Here is a 26,241-nt window from a genome sequence, read left to right as displayed (position 1 = left end):
TTTCCTAACCATAGACATGAGTTGTCATTTGATTAACGGGATCACATCATTAGGAGAATGATGTGATTGACTTGACCCATTCCGTTAGCTTAGCACTTGATCATTTAGTTTGTTGCTATTGCTTTCTTCATGACTTATACATGTTCCTATGACTATGAGATTATGCAACTCCCGTTTACCGGAGGAACACTTTGTGTGCCACCAAATGTCACAACGTAACTGGGTGATTATAAAGGTGCTCTACAGGTGTCTCCGAAGGTACTTGTTGGGTTGGCGTATTTCGACATTAGGATTTGTCACTCCGATTGTCAGAGAGGTATCTCTGGGCCCACTCGGTAATGCACATCACTATAAGCCTTGCAAGCATTGCAACTAATGAGTTAGTTGCGTGATGATGTATTACGGAACGAGTAAAGAGACTTGCCGGTAGCGAGATTGAACTAGGTATTGAGATACCGACGATCGAATCTCGGGCAAGTAACATACCGATGACAAAGGGAACAACGCATGTTGTTATGCAGTTTGACCGATAAAGATCTTCGTAGAATATGTAGGAACCAATATGAGCATCCAGGTCCCGCTATTGGTTATTGACCGGAGATGTGTCTCGGTCATGTCTACATAGTTCTCGAACCCGTAGGGTCCACACGCTTAAAGTTCGATGACGGTTATATTATGAGTTTATGTGTTTTGATGTACCAAAGGTAGTTCAGAGTCCCGGATGAGATCGGGGACATGACGAGGAGTCTCGAAATGGTCGAGACATAAAGATTGATATATTGGACGACTATATTCGGACATCGGAAAGGTTCCGAGTGATTCGGGTATTTATCGAAGTACCTGGGAGTTACGGGAATTCGCTAGGGAGTGTATAGGCCTTATTGGGCTTTAGGGGAAAGAGAGATAGGCAGGCCACGCGCCCCCCAAGGCCTAGTCCTAATTGGACTAGGGGGAAGGGCTGCGCGCCCTCCTTCCTTCTCTTATCTTTTCCCTTTCCTTCTCTCCTACTCCTACTACTTGGAAGGGCTCCTAGTTCTACTAGGAAAGGGGGAATCCTACTCCCGGTGGGAGTAGGACTCCCCTAGGGCACGCCATAGAGAGGGCCAGCCCCTCCCCTCCTCCACTCCTTTATATACGTGGCCAGGGTGCACCCCATAGACACAACAATTGATCTCTTGGATCTTTTAGCCGTGTGCGGTGCCCCTCTCCACCATAGTCCACCTCGATAATATCATAGCTATGCTTAGGCGAAGCCCTACGACGGTAGAACATCAACATCATCACCACGCCGTCGTGCTGACGAAACTCTCCCTCAATACTCGGCTGAATCGGAGTTCGAGGGACGTCATCGAGTTGAACATGTGCAGAACTCGGAGGTGCCGTGCGTTCGGTGCTTGATCGGTCGGATCGTGATGACGTACGACTACATCAACCGCGTTGTGCTAACGCTTCCGCTTTCGGTCTATGAGGGTACGTGGACACACTCTCCCCTCTCGTTGCTATGCATCACCATGATCTTGCGTGTGCGTAGGAATTTTTTTGAAATTACTACATTCCCCAACACGAACGTCTTCGCGATCCGACCGATCCAAGTACCGAACGCACGGCACCTCTGCGATCCGCACATGTTCAGCTCGGTGACGTCCCTCGTACTCTTGATCCAGTTGAGGCCGAGGGAGAGTTTCGTCAGCACGATGGCATGGTGACGGTGATGATGAAGTTACTGACGCAGGACTTCGCCTAAGCACTACGGCAATATGACCGAGGTGGAAAACTATGGAGGGGGGGCACCGGACACGGCTAAGACAAATCTTGGAGTGCCTTTGGGGTGCCCCCTGCCCACGTATATAAAGGAGGGGGGAAGAGGAGGCCGGCCTAGGAGGGGCGCGCCTATAGGGGGAGTCCAACTAGGATTCCCAATCCTAGTTGGAGTCCCCTTCCTTTTCCAAGAGGGGAGAGAGGGAAGGAGTAGGAGAGGGAGAAGGAAAGAGAGGGGGTGTGGCCCCCTCCCTAGTCCAATGCGGACTTGCCATGGGGGGCACGCGGCCACCCCTTGAGGCCCTTCTCTCCTTTCTCGTATGGCCCATTAAGGCCCACTACTTCCCCCGGCAAATTCCCGTAACTCCCCGGTACTCCGAAAAATACCCGAATCACTCGGAACCTTTCCAATGTCCGAATATAGTCGTCCAATATATCGATCTTTATGTCTCGACCATTTCGAGACTCCTCGTCATGTCCTTGATCTCATTCGGGACTCCAAACTACCTTTGGTACATCGAATCACATAAACTCATAATACCGATCGTCACCGAACGTTAAGCGTGCAGACCCTACGGGTTCGAAAACTATGTAGACATGACCGAGGCACGTCTCCGGTCAATAACCAATAGAAGAACCTGGATGTTCATATTGGCTCCTACATACTCTACAAAGATCTTTATCGGTCAAATCACATAATAACATACGTTGTTCCCTTTGTCATGGTATGTTACTTGCCCGAGATTCGATCATCGGTATCTCAATACCTAGCTCAATCTCGTTACCGGCAAGTCTCTTTACTCGTTCCGTAATGCATCATTCCGCAACTAACTCATTAGTCGCTTTGCTTGCAAGGCTTATAGTGATGTGCATTACCGAGAGGGCCCAGAGATACCTCTCCGACAATCGAAGTGACAAATCCTAATCTCGATCTATGCCAACTCAACAAGTACCATCGGAGACACCTGTAGAGCACCTTTATAATCACCCAGTTACGTTGTGACGTTTGGTAGTACACAAAGTGTTCCTCCAGTAATCGGGAGTTGCATAATCTCATAGTCATAGGAACATGTATAAGTCATGAAGAAAGCAATATTAGTAAACTAAAACGATCAAGTGCTAAGCTAATGGAATGGGTCAAGTCAATTACATCATTCTCCTAATGATGTGATCCCGTTTATCAAATGACAACTCCTGTCTATGGTTAGGAAACATAACCATCTTTGATCAATGAGCTATTCAAGTAGAGGCATACTAGTGACACGATGTTTGTCTATGTATTCACACATGTATTATGTTTCTGGTTAATACAATTCTAGCATGAATAATGAACATTTATCATAAAATATGGAAATAAATAATAACTTTATTATTGCCTCTAGGGCATATTTGCTTCAGTCTCCCACTCGCACTAGAGTCAATAATCTAGATTACACAGTAATGATTCTAACACCCATGGAGCATTGGTGCTGATCATTTTTGGCTCGTGAGAGAGGCTTAGTCAACGGGTCTGCCACATTCAGATCTGTATGTATCTTGCAAATATCTATGTCTCCCACCTGGACTTGATCGCTTATGTCTACTACTCAACCTTCTTCTTGTAGACGTTGTTGGGCCTCCAAGTGCAGAGGTTTGTAGGACAGTAGCAAATTTCCCTCAAGTGGATGACCTAAGGTTTATCAATCCGTAGGAGGTGTAGGATGAAGATGGTCTCTCTCAAGCAACCCCACAACCAAATAATAAAGAGTCTCTTGTGTCCCCAACACACCCAATACAATGGTAAATTGTATAGGTGCACTAGTTCGGCGAAGAGATGGTGATACAAGTGCAATATGGATGGTAGATAAAGGTATTTGTAATATGAAAATATAAAAACAGCAAGGTAACTAATGATAAAAGTGAGCGTAAACGGTATTGCAATGATAGGAAATAAGGCCTAGGGTTCATACTTTCACTAGTGTAAGTCCCCTCAACAATAATAACATAATTGGATCACATAACTATCCCTCAACATGCAACAAAGAGTCACTCCAAAGTCACTAATAGTGGAGAACGAACGAAGAGATTATGGTAGGGTACGAAACCACAAAGTTATTCTTTCCAATCAATCCATTGGGCTATTCCTATAAGTGTCACAAACAGCCCTAGAGTTCGTACTAGAATAACACCTTAAGATACAAATCAACCAAAACCCTAATGTCACCTAGATACTTCAATGTCACCTCAAGTATCCGTGGGCATGATTATACGATATGCATCACACAATCTCAATTCATCTATTCAACCAACACAAAGAACCTCAAAGAGTGCCCCAAAGTTTCTACCGGAGAATCACGACGAAAACGTGTGCAACCCCTATGCATAGGTTCCCAATGTCACGAAACCCGCAAGTTGGTCACCAAAACGTACATCAAGTGGCACGTGGTATCCCATTGTCACCACAGATATCCACGGCAAGACATACATCAAGTGTTCTCAAGTCTTTAAAGACTCAATCCGATAAAATTACTTCAAAGGGGAAACTCGATTCATTACAAGAGAGAAGAGGGGGGAAGAAACATCATAGGATCCAAATATAATAGCAAAGCTCGCGATACATCAAGATCGTATCATCTCAAGAACACGAGAGAGAGAGAGAGATCAAACACATAGCCACTGGTACATACCCTTAGCCCCGAGGGAGAACTACTCCCTCCTCGTCATGGAGAGCACCGGGATGATGAAGATGGCCACCGAAGAAGGATTGCCCCCTCTGGCAGGGTGCCGGAACGGGTCTAGATTGAGTTTCGGTGGCTACGGAGGCTTCTGGCGGCGGAACTCCCGATCTATGTTGCTCCCGGATGTTTTTAGGGTATATGGAGATATATAGGCAGAAGAAGTACGTCGGTGGAGCTCCGAGGGGCCCACGAGGCAGGGGGGCGCACCCAGGGCGGGGGGGGGGGGGGCTCCACCCTCGTGACCTCCCCGGAAACTTCTTGGAGTAGGGTCCAAGTCTCCTGGATCACGTTTGGTGAGAAGATCACGTTCCCGAAGGTTTCATTCCGTTTGGACTCCGTTTGATATTCTGTTTCCTCGAAATACTGAAATAGGCAAAAAAACAGCAATTCTGGGCTGGGCCTCCGGTTAATAGGTTAGTCCCAAAAATAATATAAAAGTGGAAAATAAAGCCCAACATAGTCCAAAACAGTAGATAAAGTAGCATGGAGCAATAAAAAATTATAGATACGTTGGAGACGTATCAATCGCAGATGGACTTGAAGCGTCTCTTGATGTGTTTGGTTCTCTTGTGAAATCTGGATTCCTTTGCCAAGGCAATTGCACCAGTATTGTCACAAAAGATTTTCATTGGACCCGATGCACTAGGTATGACACCGAGATTGGATATGAACTCCTTCATCTAGACTCCTTCATTTGCTGCTTCCGAAGCAGCTAAGTAGTACGCTTCACACGTAGATCCTGCCAGGAAGCTTTGTTTAGAACTGCTCCAACTGACAGCTCCACCATTCAATATAAACACGTATCCGTTTGCGATTTAGAATCGTCCGGATATGTGTCAAAGATTGCATTGACGTAACCATTTACGACGAGCTCTTTGTCACCTCCATAAACGAGAAACATATCCTTAGTCCTTTTCAGGTATTTCAGGATGTTCTTGACCGCTGTCTAGTGGTCGACTCCTGGATTACTTTGGTACCTCCCTGCTAAACTAATAGCAAGGCACACATCAGGTCTGGTACACAGCATTGCATACATGATAGAGCCTATGGCTGAAGCATAGGGAACACTTTTCATTTTCTCTCTATCTTCTGCAGTGGTCGGGCATTGAGTCTTACTCAACTTCAGACCTTGTAACACAGGCAAGAACCCTTTCTTAGCTTGATCCATTTTGAACTTTTTCAAAACTTTATCAAGGTATGTGCTTTGTGAAAGTCCAATTAAGCGTCTTGATCTATCTCTATAGATCTTGATACCCAATATATCAGAAGCTTCACCGAGGTCTTTCATTGAAAAACTCTTATTCAAGTATCCTTTTATGCTATCCAGAAATTCTATATCATTTCCAATCAACAATATGTCATCCACATATAATATTAGAAATGCTATAGAGCTCCCACTCACTTTCTTGTAAATACAGGCTTCTCCAAAAGTCTGTATAAAACCATATGCTTTGATCACACTATCAAAACGTTTATTCCAACTCCGAGAGGCTTGCACCAGTCCATAAATGGATCATAGGAGCTTGCGCACTTTGTTAGCACCCTTTGGATCGATAAAACCTTCAGGTTGCATCATATACAACTCTTCTTCCAGAAATCCATTCAGGAATGCAATCTTTACATCCATTTGCGAAATTTCATAATCATAAAATACGGCAATTGCTAACATGATTCGAACAGACTTAAGCATCGCTACGGGTGAGAAGGTCTCATCATAGTCAACTCCTTGAACTTGTCGAAAACCTTTTGCAACAAGTCAAGCTTTGTAGACAGTAATGTTACCGTCAGTGTCAGTCTTCTTCTTTAAGATCCATTTATTCTCGATGGCTTGCCGATCATCGGGCAAGTCAACCAAAGTCCACACTTTGTTCTCATACATGGACCCCATCTCAGATTTCATGGCCTCAAGCCATTTTGCGGAATCTGGGCTCATCATCGCTTCCTCATAGTTCGTAGGTTCGTCATGGTAAAGTAACATGACCTCCAGAACATGATTACCGTACCACTCTAGTGCGGATCTTACTCTAGTTGACCTATGAGGTTCGGTAGTAACTTGATCTGAAGTTTCTTGATCATCATCATTGGCTTCCTCACTAATTGGTGTAGCTGTCATAGGAACCGGTTTCTGTGATGGACTACTTTCCAATAAGGGAGCAGGTATAGTTACTCATCAAGTTCTACTTTCCTCCCACTCACTTCTTTCAAGAGAAACTCCCTCTCTAGAAAGGATCCATTCTTAGCAACAAATGTCTTGCCTTCGGGTCTGTGATAGAAGGTGTACCCAACAGTGTCCTTTGGGTATCCTATGAAGACACATTTCTCCGATTTAGGTTCGAGCTTATCAGTGAAGCTTTTTCACATAAGCATCGCAGCCCCAAACTTTAAGAAACGACAACTTTGGTTTCTTGTCAAACCATAGTTCATAAGGCGTCGTCTCAACGGATTTAGATGGTGCCCTATTTAACGTGAATGCAACTGTCTCTAAAGCATAACACCAAAATGATAGCGGTAAATTAGTAAGAGACATCATAGATCGCACCATATCTAGAAAAGTACAATTATGACATTCGGACACACCATTACGCTGTGGTGTTCCAGGTGGCATGAGTTGCGAAACTATTCCGCATTGTTTCAAATGAAGACCAAACTCGTAACTCAAATATTCTCCTCCACGATCAGATTGTAGAAACTTTATTTTCTTGTTATAATGATTTTCCACTTCACTCTAAAATTCGTTGAACTTTTCAAATGTTTCAGACTTATGTTTCATCAAGTAGATATACCCATATCTGCTCAAATTATCTGTGAAGGTGAGAAAATAACGATACCCGCCGCGAGCCTCAACATTCATCGGACCACATACATCAGTATGTATGATTTCCAACAAATCTGTTGCTCGCTCCATAGTTCCGGAGAATGGCGTTTTAGTCATCTTGCCCATGAGGCATGGTTCGCAAGTACTAAGTGATTCATAATCAAGTGATTCCAAAAGTCCATCAGAATGGAGTTTCTTCATGTGCTTTACACCAATATGACCTAAATGGTAGTGCCACAAATAAGTTGCACTATCATTATCAACTCTGGATCTTTTGGCTTCAACATTATGAATATGTGTATCACTACTATCGAGATTAATTAAAAATAGACCACTCTTCAAGGGTGCATGACCATAAAAGATATTACTCATATAAATAGAACAACCATTATTCTCTGATTTAAATGAATAACCATCTCGCATCAAACAAGATCCAGATATAATGTTCATGCTCAACGCTCGCACCAAATAACAATTATTCAGGTCTAAAACTAATCCCGAAGGTAGATGTAGAGGTAGCGTGCCAACGATGATCACATCGACTTTGGAACCATTTCCCACGCGCATCGTCACCTCGTCCTTAGCCAATCTTCGCTTAATCCATAGTCCCTGTTTCGAGTTGCAAATATTAGCAACAGAACCTGTATCAAATACCCAGGTGCTACTGCAAGTTGTAGTAAGGTACACATCAATAACATGTATATCACATATACCTTTGTTCACCTTGCCATCCTTCTTATCTGCCAAATACTTGGGGCAGTTCCGCTTCCAGTGACCAGTCCCTTTGTAGTAGAAGCACTCAGTCTCAGTCTTAGGTCCAGACTTGAGTTTCTTCTCTTAAGCAGCAACTTGTTTTCCGTTCTTCTTGAAGTTCCCTTTCTTCTTCCCTTTACCTTTTTTCTTGAAACTAGTGATCTTGTTGACCATCAACACTTGATGCTCCTTCTTGATTTCTACCTCCGCAGCTTTTAGCATTGCGAAGAGCTCAGGAATTATCTTATCCATCCCTTGCATATTATAGTTCATCACGAAGCTCTCGTAGCTTGGTGGCAGTGATTGAAGAACTCTGTCAATGACACTATCAACAGGAAGATTAACTCCGAGTTGAGTCAAGTGGTTATGGTACCCAGACATTCTGAGTATATGTTCACTTACAGAACTATTCTCCTCCATCTTGCAGCTCTAGAATTTATTGGAGACTTCATATCTCTCAATCCGGGCATTTGCTTGAAATATTAACTTCAACTCCTGGAACATCTCATATGCTCCATGACGTTCAAAACATCGTTGAAGTCCCGGATCTAAGCTGTAAAGCATGGCACACTGAACTATTGAGTAGTCATCAGCTTTGCTCTGCCAGACGTTCATAACATCTGGCATTGCTCCCGTGGTGGGTTTGGCACCAAGAAGTGCTTCCAGGACGTAATTCTTCTGTGCAGCAATGAGGATAATCATCAAGTTACGTACCCAGTCCGTGTAATTGCTACCATCATCTTTCAACTTTGCTTTCTCAAGGAACGCATTAAAATTTAACGGAACCACAGCACGGGCCATCTATCTACAACAACATAGACAAGAAAAATACTATCAGGTACTAAGTTCATGATAAATTAAAGTTCAATTAATCATATTTAAGAACTCCCACTTAGATAGACATCCCTCTAATCATCTAAGTGATCACGTGATCCAAATCAACTAAACCATGACTGATCATCACATGAAATGGAATGGTTTTCAATGGTGAACATCACTATGTTGATCATATCTACTATATGATTCACGCTCGAACTTTTGGTCTCAGTGTTCTGAGGCCACATCTGCATATGCTAGGCTCGTCAAGTTTAACCCGAGTATTTCTGCGTGTGCAAAACTGGCTTGCACCCATTGTATGTGAACGTAGAGCTTATCACACCCGATCATCACATGGTGTCTCGGCACGACGAACTTTGGCAACGATGCATACTCAGGGAGAACACTTGTACCTTGAAATTTAGTGAGAGATCATCTTATAATGCTACCATCAATCAAGCAGAATAAGACGCATAGAGGATAAACATCACATGCAATCAATATAAGTGATATGATATGGCCATCATCATCTTGTGCCTTTGATCTTCATCTCCAAAGCACCGTCATGATTACCATCATCACCGGCGCGACACCTTGATATCCATCGTAGCATCATTGTCGTCTCGCCAAATATTGCTTCTATGACTATCGCTACCGTTTAGTGATAAAGTAAAGCAATCACAGGGCGATTGCATTGCATACAATAAAGTGACAACCATATGGCTCCTGCTAGTTGCCGATCACTCCATTACAAAACATGATCATCTCATACAATAAAATATAGCATCATGACTTGACCATATCACATCACAAAATGCTCTGCAAAAACAAGTTAGACGTCCTCTACTTTGTTGTTGCAAGTTTTACGTGGCTGCTATAGGCTGAGCAAGAACCGTTCTTACCTACGCATAAAAACCACAACGATATTTCATCAAGTTAGTGCTATTTTAACCTTCAACAAGGACCGGGCGTAGTCACACTCGGTTCAACTGAAGGTGGAGAAACTGACACTCCCCAGCCACAAGTGTGCGAAGCATGTTGGTAGAACCAGTCTCACGTAAGCGTACGCATAATGTCGGTTCGGGCCGCTTCATCCAACAATATCGCCGAACCAAAGTATGACATGCTGGTAAGCAGTATGACTTGTATCGCCCACAACTCACTTGTGTTCTACTCGTGCATATAACATCTACACATAGACCTGGCTCTGATACCACTGTAGGGGAACATAGTAATTTCAAAAAATTCCTACGCACACGCAAGATCATGGTGATGCACAACAACGAGAGGGGAGAGTATCGTCTACGTACCCTCGTAGACCGTAAGCGGGAGCGTTATGAGAACGCGGTTGATGTAGTCATACGTCTTCACGATCCGACCGATCCAAGTACCGAACGCACGACACCTCCGAGTTCAGCACACGTTCATCTCGATGACGTCCCACGAACTCCAATCTAGCAGAGCTTCACGGGAGAGTTCCGTCAGCACGACGGCGTGATGACGTTGATGATGTTGCTACCGACGCAGGGCTTCGCCAAAGCACCGCTACGATATGATCGAGGTGGAATATGGTGGAGGGGGCACCGCACACGGCTTGGAATAATCAACTTGTGTGTTCTAGGGTGCCCCCTGCCCGTGTATATAAAGGAGCAAGGGGGATGCCGGCCGGCCTTGCAGGGCGTGCCAGGAGGAGGAGTCCTCCTCCTAGTAGGAGTAGGACTCCCCTTTCCTACTCCTACTAGGAGGGGGAAAGGAAGGAGGAGAGGGAGAAGGAAGGAGAGGAAGGAAAGGAGGAAAGGGGGGCCGGAACCCTAGTCCAACTCGGTTTGGGCTAGGGGGGCCGCACACCCTGCCTCCTCTCTTCCACCTCTTGGCCCATGAGGCCCAATACTTCCCCGTATTCCTGTAACTCCCCGGTACTCCGAAAAATACCCGAATCACTCGGAACCTTTCCGATGTCTGAATATAGTCATCCAATATATTGATCTTTACGTCTCGACCATTTCGAGACTCCTCGTCATGTCCCCGATCTCATCCGAGACTCCAAACTACCTTAGGTACATCAAATCACATAAACTCATAATACCGATCGTCACCGAATGTTAAGCATGTGGACCCCATGGGTTCGAGAACTATGTAGACATGACAGAGACACGTCTCCAGTCAATAACCAATAGAGGAACCTGGATGTTCATATTGGCTCCTACACATTCTACGAAGATCTTTATCGGTCAAACTGCATAACAACGTACGTTGTTCCCTTTGTCATCGGGATGTTACTTGCTCGAGATTCGATTGTGAGTATCTCAATACCTAGTTCAATCTCATTATCGACAAGTCTCTTTACTCGTTCCTTAATGCATCATTCTGCAACTAACTCATTAGTTGCTTTGCTTGCAAGGCTTATAGTGATGTGCATTACCGAGAGGGCCCAGAGATACCTCTCCGACAATCGGAGTGACAAATCCTAATCTTGATCTATGCCAACTCAACAAGTACCACCGGAGACACCTATAGAGCACCTTTATAATCACCCAGTTACGTTGTGACGTTTGGTAGCGCACAAAGTGTTCCTCCATTAATCGGGAGTTGCATAATCTCATAGTCATAGGAACATGTATAAGTCATGAAGAAGGCAATAGCAGTAAACTAAAATGATCATCGTGCTAAGCTAACGGAATGGGTCAAGTCAATCACATCATTCTCCTAATGATGTGATCCCGTTTATCAAATGACAACTCATGTCTATGGTTAGGAAACATAACCATATTTGATCAACGAGCTAGTCAAGTAGAGGCATACGAGTGACACTCTGTTTGTCTATGAATTCACACATGTATTATGTTTCCGGTTAATACAACTCTAGCATGAATAATAAACATTTATCAAAAAATAAGGAAATAAATAATAACTTTATAATTTCCTCTAGGGCATATTTCCTTCAACTAATACCCAAAGGGTTTACTAGAGTCAATAATCTAGTTCACATTACTATGTGATTAACACCCAAAGAGTGATCATGTTTTGCTTGTGAGAGAAATATAGTCAATGGGTCTGACACATTCAGAGCCGTATGTATTTTGCAAAATTTTCAATGTCTACAATGCTCTGCATGGAGCTACTCTAGCTAATTTCTCCCACTTTCAATATGTATCCAGATTGAGACTCAGAGTCATCCTGATCAGTGTCAAAACTTGCATCGACGTAACTCTTTACGACGAAATTTTTGTCACCTCCATAACCGAGAAACATATCCTTATTCCACTAAGGATAATTTTGACTGATGTCTAGTGATCCACTCCTGGATCACTATTGTACCCTCTTGCCAAACTCTTGGTGAGGTACACAATAGGTCTGGTACATAGCATAGCATACTTTATAGAACATATGGCTGAGGCATAGGGAATGACTTTTCATTCTCTTTCTATTTTCTGCCGTGGTCGGGTTTTGAGTCCTTACTCAACTTCACACCTTGCAACACAGGCAAGAACTCCTTCTTTGACTGTTCCATTTTGAACTACTTCAAAATCTTGTCAAGGTATGTACTTGTTGAAAAATATATCAAGCGTCTTGATCTATCTCTATAGATCTTGATGCTCAATATGCAAGTAGCTTCACCGGGGTCTTTCTTTGAAAAACTCCTTTCAAACACTCCTTTATGCTTTCCAGAAAATTCTACATCATTTCTGATCAAAAATATGTCATTCACATATACTTATCAGAAAGGATGTAGTGCTCCCACTCACTTTCTTGTAAATACAGGCTTCACCGCAAGTCTGCATAAAACCATATGCTTTGATCACTTTATCAAAGCATATATTCCAACTCCGAGATGCTTGCACCAGTCCATAGATGGATCGCTAGAGCTTGCACACTTTGTTAGCACCTTTAGGATTGACAAAATCTTTCTTGTTGCATCATATACAACTCTTCTTTAAGAAATCCATTAAGGAATGCAATTTTGACATCCATTTGCCAGATTTCATAAAATGTGGCAATTGCTAACATGATTCGGATAGACTTAAGCATCACTACGAGTGAGAAGATCTCATCGTAGTCAACATCTTGAACTTGTCGAAAACCTTTTGCGACAATTCGTGCTTTGTATATAGTAATACTACCATCAGCTTCTGTCTTCCTCTTGAAGATCCATTTATTCTCAATGGCTTGCCGATCATTGGGCAAGTCAACCAAAGTCCACACTTTGTTCTCATACATGGATCCCATCTCAGATATCATGGCCTCAAGCCATTTTGCAGAATCTGGGCTCATCATCGCTTCCTCATAGTTCGTAGGTTCGTCGTGGTCTAGTAACATGACTTCCAGAAAGGTTTATCGTACCACTCTGGTGCGTACCATACTCTGGTTGACCTACAAGGTTCGGTAGTAACTTGATCTGAAGTTTCATGGTCATCACCATTAGCTTCCTCACTAATTGGCGTAGGGATCACTAGAACTGATTTCTGTGATGAACTACTTTCCAATTCGGGAGAAGGTACAATTACCTCATCGTTCTACTTTCCTCCCACTCACTTCTTTCAAGAGAAACTCCTTCACTAGAAATGATCCACTCTTAGCAACAAAGATCTTGCCTTCGAACCTGTGATAGAAGGTGGACCCAACAGTTTTTTTGGGTATCCTATGAAGACACACTTCTTTGATTTAGGTTTGAGTTTATCAAGTTGATACTTTTTCACATAAGCATCGCAACCCCAAACTTTAAGAAACGACAGCTTAGGTTTCTTGCTAAACCATAGTTCGTACGGTGTCGTCTCAATGGGTTTTTAGACGGTGCCCTATTTAATGTGAATGCAACTATCTCTAATGCATAACCCCAAAACAATAGTGGTAATTTGGTAAGAGACATCATAGACAGCACCATATCTAACAAAGTACGATTATGACGTTCGGACACACCATTACATTGTGGTGTTCTAGGTGGCGTGAGTTGCGAAACTATTCCACATTGTTTCAAATGAAGACCGAACTCGTAACTCAAATATTCTCCTCCACGATCAGATTGTAGAAACTTTATTTTCTTGTTACGATGATTTTCCACTTCACTCTGAAATTCTTTGAACTTTTCAAATGTTTCAGACTTATGTTTCATCAAGTAGATATACCCATATCTTCTCAAATCATTTGTGAAGGTCAGAAAATAACGATACCCGCCGCGAGGCTCAACACTCATCGGATCACATACATCAGTATGTATTATTTCCAATAAGTTAGTTGCTTGCTCCATTGTTCCGGAGAACGGGGTCTTAGTCATCTTGCCCATGAGGCATGGTTCGCAAGCATCAAGTGATTCATAATCAAGTGATTCCAAAAGTCCATCAGCATGGAGTTTCTTCATGCGCTTTACACCAATATGACCTAAATGGCAGTGCCACATATAAGTTGCACTACCATTATTAACTTTGCATCTTTTGGCTTCAATATTATGAATATGTGTATCACTACGATCGGGATTCAATAAACCATTTATATTGAGTGTATGACCATAGAAGGTTTTATTCATGTAAATAGAACAACAATTATTCTTTGACTTAAATGAATAACCGTATTGCAATAAACATGATCCAATCATATTTATGCTCAACGCAAACACCAAATAACATTTATTTTAGGTTCAACACTAATCCCGAAGGTAAAGGGAGTGTGCGATGGTGATCTTATCAACCTTGGAATCACTTCTAACTTACATCATCACCTCGCCCTTAACTAGTCTCTATTTATTTTACAACTCCCATTTCGAGTTACTACTCTTAGCAAGTGAACCAATATCAAATACTGAGGGGTTGCTATAAACACTAGTAAAGTACACATCAATAACATGTATATCAAATATACCTTTGTTCACTTTGCCATCCTTCTTATCCGCTAAGTATCTAGGGCAGTTCCACTTCTAGTGACCATTTCCTTTGCAGTAGAAGCACTCAGTTTCAGGCTTGGGTCTAGCTTTGGGCTTCTTCATGGGAGTGGCAACTTGCTTGCCATTTTTCTTGTAGTTCCTTTTCTTTCCCTTGCCCTTTTACTTGAAACTAGTGGTCTTGTCAACCATCAACACTTGATGCTTTTCTTGATTTCTACCTTCACTGATTTCAGCATCACGAAGAGCTCGGGAATTGTTTTCGTCATCCCATACATATTATAATTCATCACAAAGTTCCAGTAACTTGGCGATAGTGACTAGAGAACTCTGTCAATCACTATCTTATCTGGAAGATTAACTCCCACTTGATTCAAGCAATTGTAGTACTCAGACATTCTGAGCATATGCTCACTGGTTGAGCTATTCTCCTCCATCTTGTAGGCAAAGTACTTGTCAGAGGTCTCATACCTCTCGACTCAGGCATGAGTCTGAAATACCAATTTCAGCTCTTGGAACATCTTATATGCTCCGTGGCGTTCAAAACATTTTTGAATTTCTGGTTCTAAGCCGTAAAGCATGGCGCACTAAACTATCAAGTAGTCATCATACCGAGCTTGCCAAAAGTTCATAACGTCTGCATCTGCTCCTACAATAGGTCCGTCACCTAGCGGTGCATCAAGGACATAATTCTTCTGTGCAACAATGAGGATAGTCCTTAGATCATGGAGCTAGTCCGCATCATTGCTACTAACATATTTCAACATAGTTTTCTCTAGGAACATATCATAAATAAAATGGGGAAGCTTTACGCGAGCAATTGATCTACAACATAGATATGCAAATACTATCAGGACTAAGTTCATGATAAATTTAAGTTCAATTAATCATATTACTTAAGAACTCCCACTTAGATAGACATCCCTCTAATCATCTAAGTGATCACGTGATCCATATCAACTAAACCATGTCCGATCATCATGTGAGATGGAGTAGATTTCAATGGTTAACATCACTATGTTGATCATATCCTCTATATGGTTCATGTCAACCTTTCGGTCTCAGTGTTCCGAGGCCATATCTGCATATGCTAGGCTCGTCAAGTTTAACCCGAGTATTCTGCGTGTGCAAAACTGGCTTGCACCCATTGTATGTGAACGTAGAGCTTATCACACTCGATCATCACGTGGTGTCTTGGCACGATGAACTGTCGCAACGGTGCATACTCAAAGAGAACACTTATACCTTGAAATTTTAGTAAGGGGTCATCTCATAATGCTACCATCGTACTAAGCAAAATAGGATGCATAAAAGATAAACATCACATCCAATCAAAATATGTGACATGATATGGCCATAATCATCTTGTGCCTTTGATCTCCATCTCCAAAGTACCGTCACGATCTCCATTTTCACCGGCATGACACCATGATCTCCATCATCTTGATCTTTATCAATACGTCATCACATGGTCGTCTCGTCAACCATTGCTATCGCATAGCGATAAAGTAAAGCAATTATATGGCGCTTGCATCTTATGCAATAAAGATACAACCATAAGGCTCCTGCCAGTTGCCGATAACTTTCAAAAAACATGATCATCTTATACAACAATTTATATCTCATCACGTCTTGACCATATCACGTCAGAACATGCCCTGCAAAAACAAGTTAGACGTCCTCTACTTTGTTGTTGCAAGTTTTATGTGGCTGCTACAGGCTTCTAGCAAGAACCGTTCTTACCTACGCATCAAAACCACAACGTGGTATAGTGATTGCTTTTTGATCTTCAGAAAGAACCCTATTCATTGAATCCGATTCAAATAATGTTGGAGAAACTTACACCCGCCAGCCACCTGTGTGCAAAGCACGTCGGTAGAACCAGTCTCATGAACGCGGTCATGTAATGTTGGTCCGGGCTGCTTCATCCAACAATACCGCCGAATCAAGAAACAACTAGTGACGGCAAGCAATATGTATATACCCACGCCCACAACTCCTTTGTGTTCTACTCGTGCATATACATCTACGCATAGACCTGGCTCGGATGCCACTGTTGGGGAACGTAGTATTTCAAAAAAAAAAATCTTACGATCACGCAAGATCTATCTACGAGAAGCATAGCAACAGGCGAGGAGAGTGTGTCAATGTACCCTCATAGACCGAAAGCGGAAACGTTTAGTAACACGGTTGATGTAGTCGAACGTCTTCGCGATCCAACCGATCCAAGTACCAAACGCACATCACCTCCGCGATCTACACACGTTCAGCTCGGTGACGTCCCTCGAACTCTTGATCCAGTTGATGCCGTGGGAGAGTTTCATCAGCACGACGGCGTGGTGACGGTGATGATGAAGTTTCTGACGCATGGCTTCGCCTAAGCACTATGAGAATGTGACCGAGGTGGAAAACTGTGGAGGGGGGCACCGCTCACGGCTAAGACAAATCTTGGAGTGCCTTTGGGGTGCCCCCTGCCCATGTATATAAAGGAGGGGGGAAGAGGAGGCCGGCCTAGGAGGGGCGCGCCTATAGAGGGAGTCCAACTAGGATTCCCAATCCTAGTTGGAGTCCCCTTCCTTTTCCAAGAGGGGAGAGAGGGAAGGAGTAGGAGAGGGAGAAGGAAAGAGAGGGGGGCGCCTCCCCCTCCCTAGTCCAATTCGGACTTTCCATGGGGGGGGGGGAATCGGCCACCCCTCGAGGCCCTTCTCTTCTTTCCCGTATGGCCCATCAAGGCCCACTACTTCCCCCGGTGAATTCCCGTAACTCTCCGGTACTTTGAAAAATACCCGAATCACTCGAAAACTTTCCGATGTCCGAATATAGCCTTCCAATATATTGATCTTTACGTCTCGACCATTTCAAGACTCCTTGTCATGTCCGTGATCTCATCCGGGTCTCCAAACAACCTTTGGTACATCAAATCACATAACTCATAATACAAATCGTCATCGAACGTTAAGCGTGCGGACCCTACGGGTTTGAGAACTATGTAGACATGACCGACACACATCTCTGGCCAATAACCAATAGCGGAACCTGGATGCTCATATTGGATCCTATATATTCTACAAAGATCTTTATCGGTCAAACCGCATAACAACATACGTTGTTCCCTTTGTCATCGGTATGTTACTTCCCCAAGATTCGATCATCGGTATCCTCATACCTAGTTCAATCTCGTTACCGGCAAGTCTCTTTACTCATTTCGTAATGCATCATCCCATAACTAACTCTTTAGGCACATTGCTTGCAAGGCTTATTGTGATGAGCATTACCAAGAGGGCCCTGAGATACCTCTCTGACAATCGGATTGACAAATCCTAATCTTGATCTATGCCAACTCAACAAACACCATCAAAGACACCTGTAGAGCATCTTTATAATCACATAGTTACGTTGTGACGTTTGATATCACACTAAGTGTTCCTCCGGTATTCAGGAGTTGCATAATCTCATAGTCATAGGAACATGTATAAGTCATGAAGAAAGCAATAGCAACAAATTAAATGATCATAGTGCTAAGCTAACGGATGGGTCTTGTCCATCACATCATTCTCTAATGATGTGATCCCGTTCATCAAATGACAACACATGTCTATGGCTAGGAAACTTAACCATGTTTGATTAACGAGCTAATCAAGTAGAGGCATACTAGGGACACTCTGTTTGTCTATGTATTCACACATGTATCAAGTTTCCTGTTAATACAATTCTAACATGAATAATAAACATTTATGATTATAGAAGGAAATATAAATAACAACTTTATTATTGCCTCTAGGGCATATTTCCTTCACAATATTTGCTAGAGAAGACAAATAACTCGGAAAGCATACATAGCTACTTAATCATACAACACACAAACTTCAAAAGATTCAATTATATTCAATGAACAATATGATCACAAATCCACAAATCATCGGATCCCAACAAACACGGCATAAGAATTACACCAAATTGATCTCAGAGGTGATTATTGTATTGAAGATCCAATAGAGAGAGAGAGGAGAGAGACAGAGAGAGAGAGAGAAGAAGAAGAAGCTATCTAGCTACTACAATGGAGTCACGGGTCCTAAAGGAACTACTCACACATCATCATGCAGGCAACAAGGTTGATGAAGAGGCCTCCTGTGGTGGCTCCCACTCTGGCAGAGCACCGGAACAGGGCTAGAGATGGGATCGCTTTAGAATAAAGGCTTGCCACGGCGACAAAATTCTCTCATCTTTTTCTTTGAGGGTTTCGAGAATTATGGAATTTATAGGCGGATGAATTAGGTCAAATGGAGCAGCCATGGGCCCATAAGCCTAGGTAGTGCGGCTACCCCCTGTCCATGGCACCTGCCCTTGTGGCTAGATGGTGGGTCCTCGTGTGGTCTACTGAAGCTTCTAGGGTCTCTTATACTCTAGAAAAAAATCATCAAAGATTGCATTGTATTCGGACCTTCTTAGATAGCGTTTTTCTACGAAAACCAAAAACAAGCAAAAAATAGGAATTGACAGTGGGCACTGAATGAATAAGCTTGTCCAGAAAAAGAATATAATTGATAGAGAAAACTTACAAAAGTGATAATGTAATAGCATTTAACAATAAAAAATTATAGATGCGTTTGAGACGTATTAGGTTGCTCTAAAATGACAAAACTCATGCAATAACTCTAAGCAGCCACCAACTTATCATGGAGGGGGCGGCTATTTATAGCGAGGGGGCAACCAGACATGATATGACTGAAATGACCCTGGGTCAATGGCCAACCGACACATGTACCAATGGTCGGATTTCAAACACACACGACAACATTTCTTGGGCTATAAGCAAAGCTGACTCAAAAAAGTTGAAAGAGATTTTCACTCAAAGTCTTCACTGGAATACATAGGATTTTGGATTGAGCATCATGTCAGTTTCTAACTTTATATCACCTTGACACCACTTAGCAGTGTGGTGGTTCCCGTGACTCAAGAAAGGAGAAAATGAAACGACCAAAAGATTATGTCTTCACGCTCAATTATCTTCAAGCGAAAGTCTTCATGTTCCACCATTATATTCAATGTCTTCAGATATTTTTGGGAGTCGTCTTCAATGGTTAAACCAAATATCTTGGGACTTCTATCTGTGTTATCCTATGTACACTCACAAACACATCAGTCCCTTAACCAAGTTTGTCGTCAATACACCAAAACTAGCAAGGGGGTAAACTAGGCGCACTTACACTTGGTCATTGGCTAGTTGTCATGTACAAAATGGTATCCCCCCTCAGGAAGGCCGCAACTATAAATAGCCACCCCACTCCAACATGAATCATTGACTGATCCGTGTGATTTTGACAAGTTTGTCTGAGCACCTGATACGTCCATTTTGCATCATGCTTTAATATTGATATTTATTGCATTATGGGCTGTTATTACACCTTATGGTACAATACTTATGCCTTTTCTTTCTTATTTTATAAGGTTTACATGAAGAGGGAGAATGCCGGCAGCTGGAATTCTGGACTAGAAAAGGAGCAAATCTGAGAGACCTATTCTGCATAACTCCAAAAGTCCTGAAAATTTACGAAGAATTATTTTGGAATATATAAAAATATTGGGCGAAGAAAATACCAGAGGGGACCCACCAGGAGGCCACAAGCCTGGGGGCGCGCCCCTGTGGCTTGTGGGCCACCTGGCAGGCCTCCGGTGCCCATCTTATGCTATATGGAGGGTTTTAACCTGGTAAAAATCAGAAGGAATCTTTCAGGACGAAGCACCGCTATCTCGAGGCGGAACTTGGGCAGAACCAATTTAGGGCTCCGGCAGAGCTGTTCTGTCGGGGAAACTTCCCTCCCGAAGGGGGAAATCAAAGCCATCATCATCACCAACGACCCTCTCATCAAGAGGGGGTCAATCTCCATCAACATCTTCACCAGCACCATCTCCTCTCAAACCCTAGTTCATCTCTTGTATCCGATCTTTGTCTCAAAACCTCGGATTGGTACGTGTGGGTTGCTAGTAGTGTTGATTACTCCTTGTAGTTGATGCAAGTTGGTTTATTCGCTGGAAGATCATATGTTCAGATCCTTAATGATAATTATTACTCCTCTGATTATGAACATGAATATGCCTTGTGAGTAGTTACATTTGTTCCTGAGGACATGGGAGAAGTCTTGTTATAAGTAATCATGTGAATTTGGTATTTGTTCGATCTTTTGATGAGATGTATGTTGTCTTTCCTCTGGTGGTGTTATGTGAACATCGACTACATGACACTTCACAATGATTTGGGCCTAGGGGAAGGCATTGGGAAGTAATAAGTAGATGATGGGTTGCTAGAGTGACAGAAGCTTAAACCCTAGTTTATGCGTTGCTTCGTAAGGGGCTGATTTGGATCCATATATTTCATGCTATGGTTAGATTTATCTTAATTCTTCTTTCGTGGTTGCGGATGCTTGCGAGAGGGGTTAATCATAAGTGGGAGGCTTGTCCAAGTAAGGAAAGCACCCAAGCACCGGTTCACCCACATATCAAATCACCAAAGCAACGAACACGAATCATATGAGCATGATGAAAACTAGCTTGACAGTAGTTCCCATGTGTCCTCTGATACCTCTCCAACGTATCTATAATTTTTGATTGTTCCATGCTATTATATTGTATGTTTTGGATGTTTTATATGCATTAATATGCTATTTTATATTATTTTTGGGACTAACTTATTAACCTAGAGCCCAGTGCCAGTTTCTGGTTTTTCCTTGTTTTTTAGCTTCACAGAAAAGAAATATCAAACGCAGTCCAAACGGAATAAAACTTTCGCGATGATTTTTCTTGGACCAGAAGACACCCAGGGGACTTGGAGTGCAATTCAGAAGAGCCATGAGGCGGAGGCAAGGGTGGAGGGCGTGCCCCCTACCTTGTGGGCCGCTCATGACCTCCCTGACCTAGTTCTTCATCCTATATATTCGCATATATTCCAAAACCCTCAGAAGCATTCACGAAAACACTTTTCCACCGTCGCGACCTTCTGTTCCCGTGAGATCTCATCTTGGGGCCTTTTCCGGCATCCTGCCGGAGGGGGATTCGATCATGGAGGGCATGTACATCAACCCTATTGCCCTTCCGATGAAGCGTGAGTAGTTTACCACAGACCTATGGGCCCATAGCTAGTAGCTAGATGGCTTCTTCTCTCTCTTTGATTCTCAGTACCATGTTCTCCTCGATGTTCTTGGAGATCTATCCGATGTAATCTTCTTTGTGGTGTGTTTGTCAAGATCTGATGAATTGTGGATTTATGATCAACTTATCTATGAATATTATTTGAATCTTCTCTGAATTCTTATATGCATGATTTGATATCTTTGTATTTATCTTCGAATTATCGGTTTGGTTTGGCCAACTAGATTGGTTTTTCTTGCAATGGGACAGGTGCTTAGCTTTGGGTTCAGTCTTGCGGTGTCCTCACCCAGTGAAAAAGTAGGGGTAGCGAGGCACGTAGTGTATTGTTGCCATAGAGGATAAAAAGATGGGTTTTACATCATATTGCTTGAGTTTATTCCTCTACATCACGTCATCTTACTTAAAGCGTTACTCTGTTCTTTATGAACTTAATACTCTAGATGCAGGCAGGAGTCGGTCGATGTGTGGAGTAATAGTAGTAGATGCAGGCAGGAGTCGGTCTAGTTAACACGGACATGATGCCTATATTGCACAATCATTGTCTTGAATATCTTCATAACTTTGCGCTTTTCTATCAATTGCTCGACTGTAATTTGTTCACCCACCGTATTATTTTCCTTCAAGAGAGAAGCCTCTAGTGAAACCTATGGCCGCCGGTGAGGGAGTCTTGGATTAGGGGGTCCTCGGGCGTCCGGGCTATGTGACATGGGCCGTGAAGATACAAGATGGAAGGCTTTCCCCCGTGTCCAGATGGGACTCTCCTTGGTGTGGAAGGCAAGCTTGGTGTTCGGATATGAAGATTCATTTCTCTGTAAACCGACTCTATATAACCCTTGCCCCCTCCGGTGTCTATATAAACTAGAGGGTTTAGTCCATAGAGGCAATCATAATCATACAGGCTAGATACCTAGGGTTTAGCCATTACGATCTCGAGGGTAGATCAACTCTTGTAACCCCTATACTCATCATAGTCAATCAAGCAGGAAGTAAGGTATTACCTCCATCAAGAGGGCCCGAACCTGGGTAAACATTGTGTCCCCTGTCTCCTGTTACCTTCGATACTTAGACGCACAGTTCGAGACCACCTACCCGAGATCTGCCGGTTTTGACACCAACATTGGTGCTTTCATTGAGAGTTCCTTCGCGTTGTTAATAAAAGGATCGATGGCTCGCCTTGTCATCAAGGACAAAATCACTTATGGAAAAGCCCTAGTTCCTGGGCAAATCCTCCAGATCGGCAATTTCACCATAGGCACCAGCCCGGCCATAAAGCCTGAGGCGGTCCCCCGGATTGCCAAAAATCATCTCTGCATGAACCCCGAAAGCGGTTATAAGATGGATCCAACAAATGTTTCATCTTTAAACGAACTGCTAGATCACATCGCTGCCCTGGGGGTCTCAACAGATTATGATCTGATTGGGCTTAAACCCGACCAGAGAGAAATCATATCCCCACCGGTCACCCACCTGGTGACCGTCGCGGAAGAGCAAGGCGAGGATACCTCTCCTCCTACGCTAAAAATAAACTATGTTCGGATCTTCGAGTTGGACACCCATCTTCGAGAAACTATCCGTCCTCCAAACATAGAACCAGGCTTCGAGCCTAAAAACCCTCAGGACACTCCGGATCCTGGGCCATTAACCTCATAAATTTTTCAAAACCCGGATTCCACAATGGGCCACGGGTCAGATTTAATCCCACCTGCCCACCACAAGAAATATTCTCCAAGCAATTCCGGTCCCCCGGACATATGCGATTTATTGTATATACAACAGCAACCTTAGGAAATAGTCCATCACTTTTGGGCTAGATCCCTACTTGCTAAAAACAAGATTAAAGATTGCTACGATGATGATGCGGTATCAGTCTTTTGCCGCAACTGTACGGACGAGGGGATCCTCAATGCCCTCAACCAACGCCGCATAATGCACTTCACAGATTTGGCTCACATAGTATAGAAGTACTGCGCAATGGAAAGCGCCTAGAAAGCCTAGACAGCCGGGCCTTTAAGCCACCTGCCGGCCGGGCAAAAAGGATGCACCCTCATGGGGCACCCGATCATCGCTTCATGGACAAGCAATTTAAGCCCTTAACAGGGCACATGACTATCCTTGATGAATGTCTTGACAAGCCTTGCCAGATACATACGATACCGAATTCCGGACCAACACATAGCCTCCGGTCATGTTGGATACTTTGGCAGGTGGCTAAATCCAATTGTGGATGGATTCCGGCTCATTAAAGCACTCATGGACGTGCCATCTATCTACAATAACATAGACAAGCAAAATACTATCAGGTACTAAGTTCATGATAAATTTAAGTTCAGTTAATCATATTACTTAAGAACTCCCACTTAGATAGACATCCCTCTAATCATCTAAGTGATCACGTGATCCATATCAACTAAACCATAAACGATCATCACTTGAAATGGAGTAGTTTTCAATGGTGAACATCACTATGTTGATCATATCTACTATATGATTCATGCTCGACCTTTCGGTCTCAGTGTTCCGATGCCATATCTGCATATGCTAGGCTCGTCATGTTTAACCTGAGTATTCTGAGTGTGCAAAACTGTCTTACACCCGTTGTAGATGAACGTTGAGCTTATCACACCCGATCATCACGTGGTGTCTCGGCACGACGAACTTTAGCAACGGTGCATACTTAGGGAGAACACTTTTACCTTGAAATTTAGTGAGTTGTCATCTTATAATGCTACCATCAAACAAAGAAAAATAAGATGCATAATGGATAAACATCACATGCAATAAACATAAGTGATATGATATGGCCATCATCATCTTGTGCCTTTGATCTCCATCTCCAAAGCACCGTCATGATCACCATCGTCACCGGCGCGACACCTTGATCTCCATCGTAGCATCATTGTCATCTCGCCAACCATTGCTTCTATGACTATCGCTACCACTTAGTGATAAAGTAAAGCAATTACATGGCGATTTCATTGCATACAATAAAACGACAACCATATGGCTCCTGCCAGTTGCCGATAACTCTGTTACAAAACATGATCATCTCAAACAATAAATATAGCATCATGTCTTGACCATATCACATCACAGCATGCCATATAAAAACAAGTTAGACCTCCTCTACTTTGTTGTTGCAAGTTTTACGTGGCTGCTACGGGCTGAGCAAGAACCATTCTTACCTACGCATCAAAACCACAACGATAGTTTGTCAAGTTAGTGCTGTTTTAACCTTCTCAAGGACCGGCATAGGCACACTCGGTTCAACTAAAGTTCGAGAAACTGACACTCGCCAGCCACCTGTGTGCAAAGCACGTTGGTAGAACCAGTCTCGTGTAAGCGTACGCGTAATGTCGGTCCGGGCCGCTTCATCCAACAATACCGCCGAACCAAAGTATGACATGCTGGTAAGCAGTATGACTTGTATCGCCCACAACTCACTTGTGTTCTACTCATGCATATAACATCTACGCATAAACCTGGCTCGGATGCCATTGTTGGGGAATGCAGTAATTTCAAAAAATTTCTATGCACATGCAAGATCATGGTGATGCATAGCAACGAGAGGGGAGAGTGTCGTCCACGTACCATCGTAGACCGTTAAGCGGAAGCGTTATAACAACACGGTTAATGTAGTCGTACGTCTTCACGATCGACCGATCCTCAGCACCGAACGCACAGCACCTCTGCGTTCAACACACGTTCAGCTCGGTGACGTCCCGCAAACTCACGATCCAGTAGATCTCGAAGGAGAGTTTCGTCAGCACGACGACGTGGTGACGATGTTGATGAAGCTACCATCGCAGGGCTTCGCCTAAGCACCGCTACGATATAATCAAGGTGGATTATGGTGGGGGGGGGCACCGCACACGGCTAAGAGATCAACAGATCAATTGTTGTCTTTGGGGTGCCCCCTACCCCCGTATATAAAGGGGGGGAGGAGGAGAGGGCCGGCCAGGGGAGAGGCGCGCCCAAGGGGGGGCAATCCTACTCCAAGTAGGTTTGCCCCCTGCCTGTCCTATTCCAAGAAGGAGAAGAGGGAAGGAGGAGGTGGAGAGAAGGAAGGAGAGGGGGCCCGCCACCCCTTCCCCTTGTCCAATTCGGATTGGGGCAAGGGGGGATGTGCGCCACCTCCTGGCTGCCCTCTCTCTTCTCCACTAAGGCCCAATAGCTTCCCGGGGGGGGGGGGGGGTTCCGGTAACCCCCGGTACTTCGGTATATGTCCGAAACCTCCCGGAACCCTTCCAGTGTCCAAACATAGTCATCCAATATATCGATCCTTTACATCTCAACCATTTTGAGACTCCTCGTCATGTTCGTGCTCATATCTGGGACTCCGAACTACCTTCAGTACATCAAAACAC

Source organism: Triticum aestivum, chromosome 4A, assembly GCF_018294505.1.
Source record: "Triticum aestivum cultivar Chinese Spring chromosome 4A, IWGSC CS RefSeq v2.1, whole genome shotgun sequence".
NCBI lineage: Eukaryota > Viridiplantae > Streptophyta > Magnoliopsida > Poales > Poaceae > Triticum > Triticum aestivum.
This window is presented reverse-complemented; position numbering follows the sequence as displayed.